The 22,251-nt window shown below is 40.7% G+C and overlaps 1 pseudogene; it reads right to left on the bottom strand.

Annotated features, from left to right (window-relative positions):
• Positions 1–7,280: 7,280 nt before the first annotated feature.
• On the bottom strand, positions 7,281–17,044 carry LOC114307196 (pentatricopeptide repeat-containing protein At2g30100, chloroplastic pseudogene; annotated as a pseudogene).
• Positions 17,045–22,251: the final 5,207 nt, after the last annotated feature.

The following is a 22,251-nucleotide window of genomic DNA, read 5'->3' as shown; positions in this document are numbered from 1 at the left end:
AATGATTCTTAACCATATTCTTAAAATAGTCCAAAATAAACTTAGCTTGAAAATAAATGTGGATCAGAATTAAGACCATCAAACTTCACCTTCTATGCCCAACCCCCCCCCCCCCCAAAAAAAAAAATTACAAAACAAAACAAAACAAAATATGTAAGGACATAATAATGCATATCAAATCTGACCAGATTGAGTGGCCCCAACATTCAGACAACTAGTTGTCCAACTAGTTTTGGTAGGGGTGTTCAATAATTAAAAAAAAAACAAAAACAGGTCAGTAAATCGATTTAATTCAATTTAAATTATTAGTTTAATCTAATTTTAACTCTGGTTTTGATTCTGGTTTTAAAAATGATAAAATTGTTCAAATCAATTCGGTTCTAAGGCTTTGGTCATGATTCCGAACCGGATTAGACCATGACATATTTATTTATTGTTATACTAGCCATCAGTGCGAAATTGATAAACTCTTACCAATTTAACTAAATTAATTATTATTAATTTGTTTACTAACGTAAAATACATATTACATTTATCGTTATATAAAATTTCACAAACCGTAAATCAAACCGAACCGAACCAGTTTCTGTGGTTTGGTTCTAGTTCTGGTCCGATTCCGGTTCCATAAGTTAACTATTTGGTTACTGTTCTAACCTTCTAGAACCGTAAAAAATGGTTCGGTTCCTAAATTACTCTAAAACCGGACCAAGCCAATCCATGTACACCCCTGTGTTTTGGTACTTGCATGTGCCATACAAAATAAACTAGAAGATAAAAACAACCAATCCTAGATCCAAGTTGTTTTTGAGTTCACAGACAAAAAGTTATTTCTATCCAGTTATCGGCACACTCAAAGCTCTGATACTAATATTTCCTATATCGAGTCAATAACAACATTGATCTTGTACTTTTCAGGATTTTTTTGGATCACAGTGGTTCTATGATTGACAAGTTCACGCAGTTTTAGAATCGTATGGTTTTTTCATCTAGTACTCTGATGATACAGTTACTACACAACGGGTCCCAGGTGGAATGGGTAGGACTGATCCAGGCTTCTTTAACCGGTAACTGGGTGTTCAAGCCCACCAGAAAACCTGTACAGGAGTTCAATGGGGAACGGGGAGTCCCCCAGCGAACCCTCCGACAAGCAAGTTAGAGAGAGAGAGAAGTGAAATGTAGAGAGATGAATTGGAAATAAAAAACCTTAACCTTCTTTTTGTCTTCAACGTTTGCTTATATCCTTTGGTCATCATTTCCTTGTCCCTTCCGACCTGCCATCTTGGCCGAAAGTCTATGCTGTAGCTTACCTTGTTCAGGGTAAGAGGGTGCTGTTCCGACGAAGAGATGTTGCCGTAGTAAATGCTGTGATGGGCTGCATTAACGGTGATGTGCAGTGGCAATAACTTTGCAGATCTTTGTCTGCTGATATGGCTTGTCCTTTACCTGTCGTATGTCTGAATGTCATTAGCTCTTTATGCTACGTTGGATTCCAGCTGTTCTGGACTTCACCAGCTGGGTTATGTATTGGGCTCCAAGTAATGGGCTTGGGTTGTTCATAGTGGGCTATGGCCTTTATGGGCTTACCCACGTCAGTAGTCCCCCATTCCCGAGTACAGCTTTAGTCCAACAAAGGGAATACTAATGAAGAGGATGAGGGTGTTAGTGATTGGCAGGATGGAGGTCGACCGGCAGGGGCGACCGAGTGGATGGACCGACCGCGAGGTGGGCCGACCGTGAGGTGGATCGAGTGGAAGGGATGACCATGAGGTGGACCGACCGTGAGGTGGACCATGAGGTGGACCGACCGCGAATCGTGGCAGAGTGGAAGGGCCGATCACGAGGAGGACCGACCGCGAAGGTTGGCCGAGTAGGAGGGCCGACCATGAGGAGGGCCGACTGCAAAGGGTAAGGTGGAGGGGCGCGAGGCTCAAGAGGCGGCGTGTCACGTGGTGATTTGAAGTGGAAAAGACAGGGTAAGGGGAGGAGACAGTGGATCGTGGTCGTACACGTGGCAACATCTTGTGGGGGGAGAGATTAGGCGTTGGATCAGAAATGAAACGATAGGTCATTATGGGTGTGGAAAAGACAATTTTGGCGAATGTTTTGAAAAGTTTTCAAACTGGCGCAAATTAATTGCGACCCTTGGAATACGGGCAAGCCTTAGGCTTTTGGCATTATTCGATTTACTTACTTCTTTGCGAAAAATCAAAACATCCCAAGTGTTAACTCCTTTGTTGCTGACGATACACCTCTGCGACATTTTTTCAATTTCCTTGCACCTGCATCCGAAGCGATTCGAAGACATACCATAGAAATGGCTCAAGAAGAAGCTGTGAATGTCAGGGTGGATCCACTTGGTGATGACGACGCAGTGGAGTTAGCAGAGCAGTATAGGACGGAGAGGCAAATGGAGAGGGTGGGGGAACCAGTGGTATGATCTCATGCTTCCACCATGATAGCAGCTCCGAAGCCAATCAGCCAGGTGGAACCAGATCACTAGCACACGAAGGCTGACAAATCGACTGTTACCGCGGCGGAGTTGGAGGCTATTCGCGAAAAATACCAGGTGCCGGCTGAAATAGAGTTATTGTTGCCGACGTCAACGAAGAGGCCATCCGACACAAGGCCGGGGGAGTTTGCCCTTTACGAGGAAGCATTGAAGGGAGGACTGAGGCTGCCACTGCTGCAAGTGGTGGTAGATGTCCTGAACCATTTGGAAGCGGCACCGGGCCAACTAATGCCCAACGTGTGGAAGATTATACTGGCCTGTGCGAGCGCGTGGCCGAAGGCGAACGAAGGGGCGGCCATGACAGTAGACGAATTCTTCGCATGTTATAAGGCCTCAGGACAACAAGAGACTTGGGTGACGTTTCAGGCGGCGGCAAGGAGGGGTCTGGTGGCGGGGCTGCCGTCATCAATTAAAGGTTGGAGGCCGAGATGGTTCTATGTGTCTACGAATGGGGGGGCTGGGGTGCGCACAGTGTGGAGAGTGCCCACCAAATCTGTAGAGCCAAGACTGGGAGCGACGGCAGAGGAGAGAATAAAGAAGGTGAAGGCATGGCAGGAGAAGGAGGGGGTCAGGTGGGACGAGCTCATTCAACCTTCAACCTTGTTTGCGGCGGGATTGGGCCCTCAGCCGAGCGTTGGAGATCTAGGACGGGCTGAACTAGAGGTGAGGCGGAAAGCGCAAGAGGCTGAGGATATGGCCATCCTTGCCAAAGCCAGTAAGTTCAAGGAGGCGCAAGATGACCGACCGCATAAGCCGATCACGCAGGAGAGGATCCGACTGCGCCCAAAATCGCTGGAGGCAAAAGACTTGGGTGAGTCTGAGCCACGACCGCCCCCGATTGATTCTTTAAAACAGAGGGCCAATGAGATAGGCAGTGTGGGGGAGAAGAAAAGAAAGGTGAGGAGGGGTGAGGGGGAGCCTGCCTTGAAGAAGAGAAGAGAAGTGATGGCAGAAGAAACTGGCGTAGCCAAGGAGGCAGAGAAGGGGGGAATGGAGGAGACCCCAGGAGGGATGGTCGTCCTAGAAGTGGTGGAGATCGCCTCGGAGAGAGTGGAGGTCGTCCCAATAATGGTGGAGATCGCCTCAGAGGTAGCGAAGGTCGCCCCCGAAGTGCAAGTAGAAGGTGGGGCAACTGGCCCTGAGCCAAAGGGAGGAGAACAGCCCCAAGGGGGTCCTGCGCCCCAAGGAGGGAGATCTACCACGCTCGTGCAGTGGCTGGGCAGCTGGAGGGAGAAGAAGGCCCAGTCAGGGCTGGTGTAGATCGCCTTGTGGGGATCGTGGATGAGGCAGCTGTACGCTCAGCAGCCAGATTCAATGAGGGTGAGTTGCTGAAGGGGTTATGCTCTGCTCAAATGGAGGTAACCACCTTAGCAGGAGCTCTACTGAGAAAGGCGGCGGCTGCAAAGATGAAGGCAGACAAGGCCCAAGCTCAACTTGCAAGTTTGAAGGAGGAGCATGCAGGCTGGGAGAGTGCCCATGCCGAGCTGCGAGCGGTCAAGTTGGAGCTGGAGAACGAACGCCGCCAGGTTGTGTCGCTCGAGTTCCAACTGGCAGGCGAGCAGAAGAAGCTGGGAGATGCTCAAAGGACTGCGCGGTTGCCATCGAACGATTTGAAGAGGCTATAACCAGCAATGAAAATCTGCGTGCCCAGCAGATCAAGAAAAAAGAAGACGCAGACCTGGAGATTTCTGGGCTACAGAAGGAGCTGGAAGATGAGCGTGTTAAGGCAGTGGAGGTGAGGGAGGGCCTGCAAAAGGAGTTGCAAGAAGAGAGGGCCAAGGCGGCTGCTGAAAGGGCGACCCTGCAGAGGGAGTTGGAGGAAGAGAGGGCTAAGGCAGCCTCTGAAAGGGCGACCCTGCAGAAGGAGTTGGAGGAGGAGAGGGCCAAGGCAGCCTCTGAAAGGACGGCATACCCCGATCTGTGTGTTACAGCAGTGGATCAGTTCAAGGGATCTGCTGAATTTCAGATGGCAGTTGATGCCGCGGTCGCCAGCAACTTGGAGAAAAAGGAGTCTGGGGGGCGCGGGCCCATCGAGAATGACCGCTGGGGGCAGGACTGAGGCAGAAGTTATTGAGAGCTTCCAGCAGTCAGACTTCTATAAGCACGAAATGGTTGAGTTCTGGGACAGTGGCTGGAAAATGTTCAAGCGTAATGCTGAAGAGTTGTTCCCAAGCTTAGACCTCAGTAGTGTAAAAATTGACGAAGACGATATGGCCCAGACCCCCCTAGATGAGGGGATTGAAGAAGAAGACCTCGTTTCCAGTGAGGAGGAATAATTGAAGAAGAAGGAAAAGACCTTGCACATAGAGTTTTTTTTTTTTTTTTTTTGAAATGTTGCAATGAACTTATGTACCAGTTGGTGAATAAATGAAATTTGAGTTGTGTTTTAAGTTCATTGTTTTTGCTTGTGCATCTGGAATGTATAAATTATTGTGAAAATGTAAAATGTAAGGAAAACTCAATGTAAAGTGAATTTTAATTTGTAAGGAAAATTTAACGCAGAGTGAGTGAGAAAATTCAATGCAGAGTGAATTTTAATTTGTAAGAAAAAATTCCATGCAGAGTGAATGTGAGAGAACTCAATGCAGAGTGAATTTTAACTTGTAAGAAAAAATTCCATACAAAGTGAATGTGAGAGAACTCAATGCAGAGTGAATTTTAACTTGTAAGAAAAAATTCAATGCAGAGTGAGAGAATTCAATACAGAGTGAATGTGAGAGAACTCAATGCAGAGTGAATTTTAACTTGTAAGAAAAAATTCCATGTAGAGTGAATATGAGAGAACTCAATACATAGTGAATTTTAACTTGTAAGAAAAAATTCAATGCAGAGTGAGAGAATTCAATGCAGAGTGAATGTGAGAGAACTCAATGCAGAGTGAATTTTAACTTGTAAGAAAAATTCAATGCAGAGTGAAAGTGAGAAAATTCAATGTAGAGTGAATTTTAATTTGAACTCAATGCAGAGTGAATTTTAACTTGTAAGAAAAATTCAATGCAAAGTGAGAGTGAGAAAATTCAATGTAGAGTGAATTTTAATTTGAACTCAATGTAGAGTGAATTTTAACTTGTAAGAAAAATTCAATACAGAGCAGTCTGGCAGCGCTCTTCATGCTCAGTCTGGCTGAGGCTTTTTGTGACTCGGTCTGGTCGAGCTTTTCATGCTCAGTCTGGCTGAGGCTTTTTGTGCTCAGTCTGGCTGAGGCTGTCGGCGCTCGGTCTAGCCGAGGCTTTTGGTGCTCAGTCTGGCTGAGGCTGTCAGTGCTCGGTCTGGCCGTTTCTTTTTAATAAGTGCTGCAACAAACATGTTATTGAGACAACACACAGATAGCTGAGATATAAAATTGTTGTCGTGGAAAGTGCGATCCATTTGATCAAAATTTACATTATGCCTGGGGAGAACAAATATGTTCATGTGTGTAGATTTGTCAAAAAGAAAATACAATAACTGAGCAATAAAGAAGATAGGAGTTTATTGAAAATAGCGTTTCAAGCGTTTAGCATTCCATGGGTGGGGGAGGTCTCGACCTTCCATGTCCTGAAGTCGGTAAATGCCCAAACGTGGTCGGGCTTTCACAACGTAAGGTTCCTCCCATTTGGTTGCCAGTTTACCCTCAGTCGGATTTTTGGTAGCAAGAGTTACTTCTCTCGAGACAAGGTCCCCTACAGCGAACTCCCTTGATCGGACTTTGCGATTGTAGTGTGTTCTCATTTTCTGTTGGGATATGGCCAATCTGACAGCGCTGGTCTCTCTGAGCTCTTCGATTACGTCTAGGTCTGCCCGACGGAGCTCTTCGGTTAGTTCTGGATCAGGGATGCCAAACCTGCATACGATCGATTGCCAGATGAATTTGGTTGTGTTCCGTTCGGTAATGGTGGCAAGGGGTTCTGCTTCTACCCACTTGGTGAAGTAATCAATGGCGACAATCGCGAACTTGGTCTGGCCTTGGCCGGTAGGAAGTGGGCCAACTAAATCGATCCCCCATTTGGCGAACGGATAAGGACTGAAAAGTGTGATCAACTCGGTGGGAGGAGCATAGGAGTTGTTGGCGAAGCGTTGACATTTATCGCACTTGAGTACGAAGTCGGTCGCATCTTGGTTGAGGGTAGGCTAGAAATATCCAGTGCGAAGGATATTGTGGGCTAGGGACCGGGCGCCTGAATGATTACCGTAGATACCCTCATGGATTTCTCGCATCACATAGGTTGCTTGAGCTGGACTGAGGCATCGAAGATACGGGTGTGAAAAACCGCGTTTGTACAAGACACCACTGACGAGGATTTCTCTCTACATTTCACTTCTCTCTCTCTCTAACTTGCTCGTCGGAGGGTTCGCTGAGGAACTCCCCGTTCCCCATTGAACTCTTGTACAGGTTTTCTGGTGGGATTGAACACTCAGTTACCGGTTGAAGAAGCGTGGATCAGTCCTACCCATTCCACCCAGGACCCGTTGTGTAGTAACTGTATCATCATACTCAATGTATTGAAGAAAACAAATTGGTAACACTAGATGCAATCAAGGGTCAATTCAACTGAAAATTAAAAATACCTTTCTCACCCCCTTATCTGGTTTTTATCAATCTAGGCTTAAATTGGGATTTCTCAATATAAGAAATACCATACTAGCAATACACACGAAATCACACCTAAAGTTGATTTAAAAGATTGATAAACAACTGATGAATGAGCTCGAGAATATACATTTAAACAAAATAAAAATCCAACACAAAAAGGAATAAGAAAACAGTAAGAATGTACCTGTAGCACGCATATACACATCCTCTTTATTTCGTTGTGTGAAAAGTTATTGATTATGTTTACAGCATCCATCATATATACAATTATTTGAACTTTGAGAGCAAAATACCCGAAATGCATTTCTGAACTTCGCAGACTTAACTTCACAGTTAAGTTTGCCACAAAGAATTGCTCCACCAACATTATTGTACTGCTCTTAGAGCCACCCAAAACTATACACAACATAACATATGTACAAAAAATTGTTACAGAGAACAGAATTGCCATAATATCTAGACTTCTTCATGTAGATAAAAGGTTCATTCAAAGCATTTTAATTATCCAAAGCTTATAATTCGTCAAGTGCAGATAAATGAGACAAGGCCCAGTTAGATTTTCATCAGAAAGGCACTTGCATAGCTTGAGATAAGTCTTCAAATGTCCTGACTGTCGAATCGTTTTTCTTAGTCCCAGCAACAAAGTTTCCCTGTCCAAAAACTCAGGACATAAACCACAGTCCAGCATTTTAATCATTGTTCTTGCAGCATCGTCGAAATGACCACCTTTGATGTACCCTCTCAACAACTACGATAATGTTTTCTTCTAATGCTCAGAACTCACGACCCCCATTCTAGACATCAATTGTGCAATAGAACCGGCCTCCTTTTGGGAAGCACAAATGGCTAAAACAATGTCATAAAGATCCCCATCAGCCTCCTTACCCACAAGCTTCATTCCCCACAACTGTCTTTCGGCCTCAAGTCCACGACCAGCGCAAATGTACATGGCAAGAAGCCTTTCGTGAACCATCTGTAAAGCAATGAGCCTCCTTCTTGAATCACCCAATTGGATAAGCGTACTCCATCAGATAGAAGATCTGATTGATACTCCTCAATACGCTCTACGTTTTCTGAATCCAATTGAGCAATCAAACCAGACTTCTAAAACCTTTTAAGTTGCACAAGGCTTTTTCCAATTCGTTCAGCTCTTTCACCACGGTTATCATAGCCATTACGTAGCAGTAGATCTCTGGCCTCAACCCAGATTCTCTAAGGTCAATCACTAAGTTGGTTGTGTTAGGTTTTTATTCTTGGCAATTCCGTTTGACAAAACTCCTTTCAGTTGTACTTATTTTCGCACTTTTTATTTCAGTGAGGCTATGAGTTTTTAGATGCGAATCCAACCCGAATTATACCTTACATAGAAGTTTGTGATATTAATGCTTTCAAGATTGCCACTTCGTTGACTATGACGGGGATCGAGCTTCCCTGTCAGCTCGCAGGGGTCGAGGGGACAACGCCCCTTAGCGAGTCCGAGGCAACGCCCAGGCGGGATCGAGGGGCAGCGCCCCCAAAGCAAAATGCAAAATTGCTTTCGAAGTTGCCTGTCCGCCCTTGCTCGCTCGAGCGAAGGCTGCGTCTGTAAAAAACCTAAGAAGGATGATTTTACGCTCGTGAGCAGGTTGTTTGGCTCGAACGAAGCCACTTATGGAAAACACACATTTTTGGTTTCTCGCTCGAGCGAGAGAGTATTCGCTCGAGCGAGCTTCGCAGTCCCAGATTTCTATAAGTACGTGTTTCTGTCAGATTTTAGGATTATTTCTTCAGATCTTCTTTTTGGATATTAAGGTTTATATATGGGGATATTTTGCTAGTTTTCTTTGATGTTTAATTGAGTATTCAACTCATGGGTTAAGAAGAATACATCAAAGGTTTGTTTGTTCATTGTATACAAAAGAGAGAGTTGTTCTTCGGTGGATTCTGAAGAATTTGAGCCTGAAGCTTTGGTGGATTCTGGAGTGGCTCATCGTTAAGACAATTCTGAGGTGAAGACGGGCTGGAAGAGGCACATATGGGTTGGTTCAATTTGGGCGTGAATTCGCTAGGTAATTGAGAGTATACCTGTGTAATTCCTTTATATCTTCTTAATGGATTGTTTTGTGGCTGTTGCCCGTGGTTTTTTATCACAATTGGAGGTGCTCCAATTGTGGTTTTTCCACGTTAAAATAGTTGTATCGATTTGTCTTGATTGTTTGATTGGGATTGTTTTATTACTTTAAATTGATACATAATCACAAATCAATATCTAACGGATTTCTAGATTTTTCAGGCTCCATCCCAATATTTACCGTTTGCCTGACACAACACATTTTTCACAGTTATTATTAGATTAAGAAAAAAAACACTCTCTAAACATAAATGTAAGATTGACTGCAACATAAGCCAAAAATTGATGTGCCTATCAAGCTATGTTAATGTAGACGCGCTCGTGGGCCTCATGCTACAGTTCGGACTCGATTTGTGTCACGGTTCTAAATCTGAACCAAAGAGTCCAAATCTGGCAAATCGTTTTGAGAAACAGATTTTTGAAAAAGTAGTGCCAAACATGGACTGCTTTGCTAGATACAGAGTCGCCACCTAAATATTTTTTTATGGGAGAATTTAGGAAACCCTGACTCGGTGCCGAAGGCCACATGTCCGTCATCACCGGAGTTGTCTCGGCTCGGGAGTTTGGGTACGATCGGGGAAGGTCAGCTATGAGCACCCCCTTTCGCCCGGTCCGAAGACCGGCCTCTACTAACCGTGATATCCGTTTTTGAAAACTTTATGTGTTCTTAAACCAATTGTTAGCCTAGAATTACTATGTTATGCGCGCAGCAAACAAGTATAGACCAAATCGCCCAAATTGGAACAAAACATTCCATGTTTGTTTTGAAAATGGTTTGCTACTCGCAAGTAGGCTAAAATGCAGATTTTGCCACCCTCAAGTGGGCTTTTAGAGAAGATGATTTTGCCACTATCTAGTGGGCTTAAAACTCACAGTTTTAATGCATTATTCCAATTTAGGTAATTCAACCTCCATCCACAGGCATTCAAGCAGTTATATCACATAAGCAGCTAGCCTCATGGTAATCATACTGTCATGGCAACACTCACACGCATGCGATATGCTAAAGCATAAAAGCTTACCTAGTACTCCGAGCCAAAACAGAAACTAGTTAATAATCATATGCATGATCCTAGTTCATGTTAAGATGGCTAATGCAACACATGCAAGATGCAACTAAGATAGGCTCGGCTAATCTACAATGACATGTGAAATGCTTCAACTAACACGTATTCAATTTGGAATTGAAATACAAATGCAGTTAGAATGATGCGCCGAGCCCGGTGCATGCAAGGCAAATGTATGAATGCACGCATGCATAGCATAAGGTATGCTAATTTAAATATGCCCTAGTCTACCATCATAAGCGGGTAAATAAAAGGGAAGAAAGACGTGGGGTTGGAAGACATACACACACTCACGCACACTTATTACACAATTGCCCTCACTCGGAGGGTCCAAATAAATATTACAGTCCGAATAAATAACTAACCACATTAATTATTACAGAATTTCTAATTACTGAACAAAATGAATGCAAAAAGAAGAAAGGTGGCCACAGCCCTCGCCTCGGGATGCGCGAACGATGCAAGCTTGAACCCGTCTCGCCCGGAAAGTCCGTACCATACCACTGCCGCCTCGGTTTACACTGCCCTGCTTCTCTGAACAGTGCCAAAGTACTGGGACAGGCTTGTTGCACACTGCAGAGTGCCACCGGCTGGGGGAAATGCCCACCGGCAGTGCATAATTTCCATCGGCAGATGATGTAATTATCGGCCAGCCACCAATTGCCGGTCGGCACTAAATGATGCCGGTCGGCAGAAACTCCCTGCAGAAGACAGTTTTTGACAGCAACAAGAACAAACAGTGTATGGCATGGAATTTCAAGCAAGTGTGTGCACCAACACATCCCTTATCATGCTTTTGACTCAAAGGGGGATGTTCCTTGATTCTCGGACCGCCAATTGCGCATTTCGATGCGTGATGGTCCAAGAAACCAAGTATGCGCTTTGATTTCAAATGTCATGCAAACCAAACAAACACATAAAGCCCAACCTCTATCACATGATCAAGAGGCAATGCGTGCATGCCAATGCAATGCAACCTAGGTATGCAAACAAGAATACAAGCATGCTATGCAACTACATGGCATACACAATGCTAACAACATAACATGCGCAACGTATTGAAACATGGCATACACAATGCAAGATGGACTTACACCAATGTGAGTGAACCTCAGCCGCACCCACATCAGTGGCCATAAGATGAAAATGAAGTGCCTCGAAATGCGTGCACGCGGGCACGCAAACCGAGGCAATGGCATATGCAATGCAATGGATAAAATGGCATATAGAATGCAACATGGACTTATACTAACATGAGAGAGCCTCAGCCACACTAACATAAGAGGCCGATGGATGAAAATGAAGTGCCTCGAAATGCGTGCACACGGGCACGCAAACCTAGGCAATGGCATATGTAATGCAATGGCATGGAAAATGATATGCAAACATGCCAATGGGATTTCAGCACTGAAATGCGGGGGAAAACAGCCCCAAAATGAGGCGAAAACACACCCGATGCATGGAATAGTCCCGAAACATGGACTTTTGGCACCCGAAATGGCTTACAGCTATACAAAGCATGCACAATATGGACATGGAGCATGAAGGCAGAAGCAAGACAGCTCTGAGACAAGCATTTTTACAGTTTATGACATGGCCAAACAGCAAGCAAAGATAGGGCTAAAATGGCATACAAAAACGGCCCTAAACATGAGATTATGAAGCAACTCACAGCTGCTGACCCCAAACATGTTAGGGCCCTTCAACAACATTGAAGAGGGGCCCAAAATAAGCCACTTTACAGAACTGTAAAAACCCAAAAACAGTATACAAACATGCTAGAAATGCAATGCAAAATGAGGCTCAAAAAGAGGCTATAACACAAAGTGTGCAAAATATTCAACAAACAGCCAAAGACCCTTAATAAAACATGTTAAGAAGGTCAAAATAAGACCTTTTCTAGGCCTGTAAAAAGATCAACAACGGAAGCACAATGGGCTGCCAAAGCATGCAAAAATGGGGACCAAAAGAGAGTATAAAGGTAAGTATAGCATGGAGGTCCCAAACAGTGTTGAGCCCTTCTTCAATGTTGAAGAGAGGCTCAAAATAAGCCTATTTTCAGTTTACATCAGGCTCTAAAAAAGATCACACGCAAGCCAAAATTCTATGCAAGATTATGGCATTCAAGGAGGATATTGAAGCAAGTGCAAGCTACTGTCCTCAAACAGCAAGAGGTCCTCAATCAAACATGAAGAGGACCTCAAAATATGATAATTTACAGTTTAGGTCGGAGCCCAAAAATGCAAGCAACTATGGCTTAGATATGAAGCAAGAAAAGACTAGAAAAGGGAAGAGGAGGACTCACCCTTGAAGACCAGCAAACCAGCACCTCTTGGACCAAGTTTAGGTGCTCCTAAGCTCTGGAGAACAGCCTCAAGCTGCTGGAATGGGCGTTGGATGCCTTGTGCTATGAGTTGATGAAGAAATGGCCCAAGAACAAGGGTGTTTGATGGTTGAATGGGAGAGATATAGTGAGAGATGAATGGATATATATATGTATATATCAGATATATCTATATATCTCTGGTTTTTTGTTCCAAAAATCCAACCTCAACAATGGAGGAAGAGAGGCCCCTTATATAGGCAATACTAAGCTTCTAAGACAAGCTTCAAAGGGTCAAAGGGGTTTAAAGGGGAGGTCAAGGCTTATTGGAGAAGCTTGGACAGCTGGTAGGCTTCTTGAGGAAGCTAAGATAAGGGGTCAAGGCTTCCTCAAGAAGCCTTGAGCAAAGGGTGCAAAAGAGGGGTCCAAAGGTGGTCAAGGGTTCAAAATAGCAACATATATGCACGGGGGAGTGTGCTGGTGCATTCCAACTGGCACAGCTGGGATGCACCAGGCTTGGAGAGTGCAAATGGTGCAAACCGGCCAGAAAATTTGGTCGTCGGCCAAAATAAAGTGTCGGTCGGCATAATATTTTTCCGGTCGGAAAAATAGATTGCCGATAGATGATTCCAATGTCAAAAAACGGCCGGTGGGTATGCAAATTAAAGCCCCGGAAGTTAGCTTTCCAATGGCGCAAACCTTGCATTAAAATTCATTCTATGCAAAAAGTTATGCCCTTTTTCGTGAAGCCGCGCAGATTCGATCCAACCGGGATGATGCCCGACTTCAACTGACCATATCTCCCCCACCCGGACTTGGCTCTAGGAGATTCTTGAGTGCAAAATGAAGCCCCAGAAGTAAGCTTTCCGACGGTGGTGGCCCCATAGCTAAACTCCAAGCGTACAGACAGATAAGCCCGATTCAGCAAGGGCTGCTCGACTCGCTTCTACCTGGATTCATGCCGAACTTCTCCCAAATTAGTTTTCTCCTCTCCTTTCCTCTCTTCTTCAACTCCAAACCCCTAAACAAAGTATTTTGAAGGATTTGCCTCTCTCCTTGCTGAAGAAACTGATTCTTTGCCCTGCACATCTCTCAACACCGAGCAAACCATCAGTAGTGCCCAAGTCTTAAGGGCGGTCAAAAATGAGGTGTCTACAGTTAACCAATGAAGTAAAGCTAACTCAGCATGTCATAACTGCAACATAAGCCAAAAATTGATGTGCCTATCAAGCTACATTAACCAATGAAGTAAAGCTAACTCAGCATGTCATAATTCAAGCCTGAGTTTATTATTTAGGGGTTGTTTGGAATGACCTAAATAAGTGTACTTTTTGTCTTTTTATAAAAAAATGTGCAGAAAAGTAGAGAAGTACTGTGATGGAAAAAAGATAAAAAGATAAAAAGATGAATTATTTTGGATATGCCAAACTTAGCCTTACTATTCAAATTTAAAATCATGAGCTAGAGCTAGGCTAAAAGAACTTTTAGCATCCTCAGCTTGAGTTGAGCATAAGGGGATCATTTTTTTTTTTCATTTCATCTTGGTTGCCTTCTGAAAACCATTCTACAGAATAAGGGGTTGTTTGGGATGACCTAAATAAGTGTATTTTTTGTCTTTTTACGAAAAGATGTGCAGAAAAATAGAGAAATGATGTGATGGAAAAAAGATAAAAAGTGTGTACTTATTTAGGATAGCCAAACTTGGCCTAACTCTATCTGCACACAATAATATGTGATGCATAACACATTTTCATGCATGAAATGTCATCATATTTTCATGTATGAGCTAGATTACGAACCACCGAGATCTGACAAGATTATGAACCAAAAACCAATTAACCTGGTAAAATGGTTTTCCAGGCAATACCTAAAGATCTTTTAGAGTGCTACATAAAGAAGGCACCTACATGTGCTTCTGTAATATAATAAGATATTTGTATTTTATATTTGAAATGCGTGTGGATTTTAGCAGCTAAATAATTTGGATTTAACTAGAGTCACCATACTTTGATATATAAAAAGTTAAAAACTAAAAACGTACAATAATAAACTGGATAATTACTCGCAAATTGGGTTCTAAGCAAACACACTTTAATCCTTAACCAAACAAAGAAAATTCAACATGTAAGAAAGCTAAGGAAAAAAAAGTTAATAACAACAGTTATTCTAACATTTTTCCCCAGATTATTTTTGTATTTTAGGGGCATATAGTTAAGTTCGTTCTTGAACTACCTCCAATTTCATAACAAATTTCAAATCTTAGGATGGAGTTGATTGTCAAACTCTCTGATGATACTTTTTATGTTACTAAAAATTAAGGGTCCGTGTAACTTTTTTTTTTTTTTTATCAGCAAAAAAGAAAGCTTTATTGATGGAAAGAAACATACAGAGTATGATAACGCACATAAAAAAAGAGGAGGGTGCAAAAGCATCACAGTGAAACATTCAGATTCCAATTAAGTTGGCACCCAGATGCACACCAATTCATCTGCTAGCACAAACTCCAAACTCCAAGTTGGTGAGAAACCAACATGCAGAGCAAAACAAAAACAAAACAAACAAAAGCAACCAAAAAATCACAATCTCAGCAGCCCAGCCTAACAGCAAAAACAACATGGGTGTTTCATTCATAAGATTCACAAAATGGGTGTTTCATTCATTCTGAAATATCCATGCTGAACTGAAATGATTGAGAAATGATGCATGGAAACTTGCAAAGAACTAAGAAAGTATGCCTCTTTGTAAGACATTATGGATGGATTTACTCTGATAACGGGCTTGTCTTGTATGTCTCCTACCGCAAGCATGCCAAAGCACATTGGAATTAGATACTTTATGCAACATTTTCTTCATGTAACATTTCTAAATTGTCAACAAAAGCAGCCTGATTAAGATAATGATGTCCAGATGGATGAATGGTAAGATAAAAGAAAAAACCAAATTAAATAAGATTATACTTGTAGGAAGGTAGTGATAGACCCAATTAGAGGCAAAGTACAAGAAATCAATTAAGATAGTCTGGAAATGCAATCAATGGCTGCCAGATTTCATGAAAGATAACTTCGAGAAGATAACTAGCATAGTACTCATAAGCATTTATGCTGTCATTCACAAGTTATGAAGCATAGATACATGTACGAATATTAATGGAGGACCACTGAAAAAAAAAAAAATACAACATGAGTATAATTGATGTTCATTAATTTAATTTATTTATTTTTAATTGTAGTAATGCATGATATATAACAATTAGCAATCAAATGCAACAAGTAGTTAAAGCAAGGTACAAACTAGAGTTAAACTTAAATGCCAATCAAGAGAGAGAGAAAGAGGAGAGAGTATCTCAATTGAGAGAGAGAGAGAGAGAGAGAGAGTAGCTGAATTGAAAAAGAGAGATACAATTGCTCATTCTACAAAGACTAAGGTTTTAAATAATAGCCATTATGTATCGTATTGGAATTGTAGACCGTATCGTTGATACTGATATATATTACAATACCATTATTTAAAATCATGGTAAAGGCAGAAGAGAATCCTAAGTGTTCTCTAAACTTTGTGATATTTGCAAAAAAAACTCCTTATTTTTGGAGTTTTAAAACAGACACAATAATATGTTTATTTAAGTACTCTTATATTTTTAAAAAAATTTACATTTATGCCTCGATGTACCCACAAAAGTTCCCAACACATGCCCATGTCATACTTGAGCTATACCCATGTTATACCCGCGAGATTTATAAATAAATGAATCACAAAAATATGTACGTACATGTGCATATGCCATATAGTTTTCAGAGAAAGAAAACATTAAAGTAAAAAATCCAGCATAACAATATTAAGTAAAGTAACATCAAATATATATATATACAAAAATTCATTGTCCTAATATGTCATACAACAAGTTCATTATTCCATAATCCACAGCAAGATGAAATGGCATCCCACATATGAAAAATGTACATCAAAATCAACACAATAACTAAGACGACTTCCTCCAATAAAAATGTAGAGCATAGAAACATGACAACATATACTTGGCATGAAACAAAAGTTCGTAGTACAAATCTGAAAAGCATGTTCAGTTAGCAAACCTATCAAACAATAGGCAAACTAAATCAGATAACAAAATAAAATAACAACATGATGATATTGAGAAATATGATTAAAAGAACCTCACCATCATCTTCCAAGCAAGATAACCAGTGGGTCCTCCCTTATGCCCTTCCATGCCATCCTCTCGGTAAGCAATCTCCCGTCTGAGAACCTCTTTCACAAACAAAACCGTCCTCTCATTCTTCCCCATGTCCCAATACAAAGATATCACCTTCTCAATCATACTAAAATTTGGCTTCAAACCAACACAATTCATATCCAAAAGAAGGTCAACCACATCAACAACATCATGCTTGCTTTTAATCAACTTCTTCAACCACGCACACATTAGCGAAACCATAAGCTCCATAGTCTCATTACGACACGATTTTCCTTACGAAGCCACTCAAACACCTCCACTGCATACCAAGAGTCTCTCCCCTTTTCAGAGAAGTTCACCCAAGGGCGGATCCAAAGAACGCCCCCCCCCTCAATTTTTGCGATCATATACAAAATATATTCACTGTGTTTGGTTTGAGTTTTCTGGATTAAGTTTTTTAAAAATTGAATTTTTTGATTTTCGTGTTTTTTTGTTTTTAGTGAATATTTTTAAAATTTTAAACATTTTTTTTACTTTTTTAGATGCACCTTACTTAGATGTGTTTAAAAAGTAAAACAATTGTGAAAAAATATTTTTAAAAATTAAGAAATACATAAAAATACAAAAAATGTACTAAATTCTTGTATTTTTTTGTATTTTTGGTATTTAGTGAATTTTTGAAAGATTTTTTTTACAATTTTTTTACTTTTTAGGTGTGTTTATGTTAGGTGTGTCTAAAAAGTAAAACAATTGCATAAAATATTTAAAAAATTCAGTAAAAACAAAAAAACAAGAAAAATAAGAGTGTAGAATTTTCTGAAAATTGTTTTTAAAAAATGGGAACCAAGCAAAGTGATTATTTTTTTTCTTAATATTTTCTTTGGCTAAAGATTTCTTGTATTGTTCACAATAAATAGTTATTTGATACTTTGGGAGTACTATGTGATATTATTTATGTAGTGGTTTAAACAAATAGTGTAGTGGAAAATCTTAGGAATTGAATATAATTAACTCATTATTTTCAGGTAATTAACAAACTATTTAGTGTGATTTGTGATTTCTCATACTTTGAGCATCACATAGGCAACATCATATGGTACTCTAAAACTAATAATTTCCATTCAAAGCACATCATTTATAAGTAATATAATCTCTTTAATATTTTTTATCAATTAAAAATTAAAGAGATTTTATAATAATTTGTGCTATAAATGATGTGTTTTTATTTTCTAAAATTAGGAATTTTGATCCATAATTTTTGGTGCTAAAATTACAACCTTACTTCACCATCCTGCACCGAGCTATTACACACTATTATAGAATTTTGATTTATTTCTATTAATAATGATTTTTAATTTCTTATACTTAAATTCAGCTTATAAAATTATTATTATCTTAATATTGATCATAATTTTTTTTTAAATAAAAAATTATAATTAATAAGTGCGCACATCTAACTTAATTTTTTTGACTCCCCCACTAATTATACCAATACACGTTGCAATTCGTGGGCAGAGAGCCGGCCATTCATTTATTCAAGAATGCCCGAGGGCTCCCTCGTCATTCTCTCTAATTCCTCAATTGGTTCGAAAAAACCCTCACTCATTTCGTCTTCATCATCACTAGTTAAAAACCTATCCAACTCCACCGACTTGAACAACCTAAAATCTCGAACTTTACTCTATATAGGAACAACAAACCTAGGGTTTTGGATGTTGTGGATTGTAACTGAAACCCAAGAACAAGATTGAACAGTAAGTTTCCAATGAAATTGAGAAAGGAGAAGATGATACCGTTGGGGCAAACTTGTATAGGTAATTCCCATGTTGGTGAGAGCAGGAAATTCGTGGGCAGAAGCCATTTGTCGGGATTTTGAATCCGCAGAAACAAATTGGGCAAGGGTTTCAGTAGTTGTTGTGTTTGGTTGCCAAGAAATAGGGAGAAAAGAAAATTAAAATTTTGCTTGCTTGAGGGGAAAAGAAATATCAAGTCTAAAAGAAGGTTGGGATTTTACCTTTTCCACCAAACAAGTGGGAGGGAAACATTAAATCTGAAATAACAATGAAGAGGGGGTTATCGAAGGAATTCAACACTGTTGTGGTGAGATTGAAAGTGAAGTTCTGATCAGAAATCCTAATTGTTAGTAGAGAATTCAATGATGATAAAGTTAGTTCTTGCAAAGTCCGTGATTTTGTGTCACCACTGCACTGCACCGCAAATTTTTTATTTTATTTTATTTTTTGGAATAAACAGCAGTGAAAGACGAAGACAACGAAAAACAATAGTAGAAAGAAACATTCGACTCTCTCTCTCTCTCATTGATGTGAGGTTCTTGAAACGTGTGTCATCGGTGACTACTCTGAGAATCTATCTAGCTTAGCTGCTGCCGCAAATATCAATGCCAATTTACTAGGATGACCTTCTTTTGTTGGGGGAAATAATCAACACAATTTTATTCGATTGTATTTCTCCAAATGAGATACTTGTTAGTAAGAATTTTAATTTTGTATTTCTCCAAATGAGATTCTTGTTAGTAAGAATTTTAATTGTGTATGTTTAAGTTATAAAAATTATGTAAATGTAACCGTACTATAATCAATATTGATTAAAAAAAAAATTAAATTCATGTTCATCATAAAATTTAAAAATTTTAATTATTGAAGTCATAATTTTTTTATAAATATATAATTATTTTTTTAAAACTAAACTTGTTTTGTAATTTTTCCATTTTTGTTTATAGGGCGCGCATACTAGTGGTCTAATAGGGCTAAATTCATCTTTTAATAATTACATTGGTGTCGTTTGGTAACAGTTACGTTTTTAGTTTTCAGTTTATATTTACAAAAATTTTAAAAACTCCAATAAAAACTTGTTTGGTAAATTTTTGATTTATAAATCAGTGGTCTCAGTTTATAAATTTGACCAAAAAATGTGTTTCCGTTTTGAGTTTTTAGTTTTTTTTTTTTTACCACCTAACACTAGCCACCACCCGCCACCATTTTCCGCCACCACCACCCACCACCACCCACCCCTCGCCACCACCTGCCACCACCACTCACCACCCAACTGCCACCACCACCCACCACCACCACCACTACCACCACCACCAGCCACCAGCCACCACCTACCTGCCACCCACTCGCCACCACCACCCACCCCCTGCCGCCACCACCACCACCCACCACCCACCACCCACCACCTACCTGCCACCCACCCGCCAACACCACCCACCACCCATCTGCCACCCACCCGCCAACACCACCCACCCACCCTCTTGCCACCCACCCGCCACCACTACCACCATCACCTACCTGCCACCACCACCCGCCACTACCACCACCACCACCACCACCCATCATCACCCACCATCACCACCATCACCCACCCGCCACCCTCCTGCCACCACCATTCACCACCACCATCACCCACCACCACTTGCCATTTCTCACTCTTTTTTATATTTTTAATTTTTTTAAACATTTTGTTTAAACCAAACGAGTTTGTAGTTTATGTTTTTCTAAAAATAAATAAAAACCAGTTTATAAAATTTTTGTAAATATAAACTGAAAACGTAAACGTTACCAAACAAGCCCATTGAATTTTCTTGAGATTTTATTTTAGGGCTGCTAAATGCCTTTATCTATGAACGCCCAATTCTTTTTACCCCCACCCGTATAATTGAAACCATCTTATATTCTCTTTGAACACCTACCTTAATACCAAATATACCGTGTTCTGTAGTCCCCAACTCTTCTACTCTTTTCCACCGTCGGCAGTGTCATTCTGACGATTTTCTTCCTCTTTCTCTTCTTTATTTCTTTTTATTCTTCTTTCCTTTCTCTTCCATCTCCCTTTTCCCTCTTGCTTCGCTCTATCGTTTTGATGTTGTCATCACTGCAAAAACCCTAATCCTAGATCTCACGACCCCTCTCTCAACTCACCATCACTGGAAGACAGAGAGAGAAAGAGAGAGTCGCAAATAAAATAAAGATGACGATGGAGAGAAATCTGAGTTAGATTTGAGTTTGTGAGTTCTAGGGCTTGATGCAAATTGAAACGAGGAGTTGCGGGGTTTGAAGATGAAGATGATGATGGGGAGATATCGAGCGCGAGATAGAGAACCCTAGAGGCAGAGAGACAGTGAGAAAGAGTGAGCAGATCAATGATTTCAGCGTTGCCGTCGACACCTCGCTCGCCATCGCCGCAAATCCAAAACTCTTCTTCTCTCTTCTTTGTTTTCTTTTTTTGGTGGTTACGGTAGATTCTGATTAGAAATGTAGCGACGACAACGGTGGAGGAGGAGCGGCGGCGACAGCAGTAACGGTGCAACATAGGGGTTGAAGATCGTCGGAGGAAGAATGCAGCAATCGGAGGTGATGGAATGACTGATAGGGTTAGGGTTTTCAAAATTAGGGTTAGAAGGTTAGGGACAATGGTAAAAATGCAACTTCATGTTTGGACAAAATTGAAGTTAAAAAAAAAAGAAAAAGATGTAAGGTTCTAAGTAAAAGGTAGGAGTAAATAGCACTGCACTTTATTTTACACCATACTTTATTTCTTTGGTCAATTTAGTGACCTCTCATTTTGTCCTTCTAATCTGATAAAATTAATCTGGATGTCCAAAAGGTTGTTGGGTATCGACAATGGTGTAATAAACTGTGGAATGTGGTGCGATTTGCCATGAGCAAACTTGGAGATGATTACAGCCCACCAACGAATATAGTTTCAAACATCATGCCATTTAGCTGCCAGTGGATTTTCTCCATATTGAACAAGGCCATATCCAAAACTGTGTCGTCACTTTACTCATATGAGTTTTCTGATGCTGCTAGTGCAGTGTATTTCATGGTGGTAGTTTTAATTGTGTAACATGTTTAGTCAAACCTTTCCTTTGCCAATGATGATTCAACATTTGCATCTGTGAGGAGTTTTGCACGGGACAACTTGTGGGTGTGTCCAGATAATGGAGAAATTATTCAATGCTCCTGTAGCAAGTTTAGGTGGTGTTCTAAATCAGTAGTGAAATATTGGTCTAAATTATGAAACTCACCACTTTTGTGTTAGAGTTTTAAGAGACAAAGTGTTACTGCTCCTGGAGCATTGAATAATTTTTCCTAGAGAATGGGCTATGGTTGTTTCATCTATTTATGCCTTCTGTTACTGAAGAATTGTGGCAGCCTTCCCCTTCATCAAGTGATTGTACAAGGAAATAACCAACGATGGTATGCCAGTATCCGCCAGTAGTAGAGATAAGATTTTATTCATAGTTGAAGAGTCAAAGTAGTAGAATAATGAATAATAACGATGGAGTTAAGTGTTATGTTTTAGCGGGTGACAAAATAAGGGAAGGAAAGAGAAGAGAAATGCTTAAGATTACGTTTGGTAGAGCTTTCTAACTATGATTTGAGAGTAGGAGTTATATTTTGAGTTTGTGAGTTTTAGAATTATGATTTGAGTGTGGAAAATTTGTTTGGTGA

This window comes from Camellia sinensis, chromosome 3 (genome assembly GCF_055761805.1).
Source record: "Camellia sinensis isolate YWXY chromosome 3, ASM5576180v1, whole genome shotgun sequence".
Taxonomy (NCBI): domain Eukaryota; kingdom Viridiplantae; phylum Streptophyta; class Magnoliopsida; order Ericales; family Theaceae; genus Camellia; species Camellia sinensis.
This window is presented reverse-complemented; position numbering and strand designations above follow the sequence as displayed.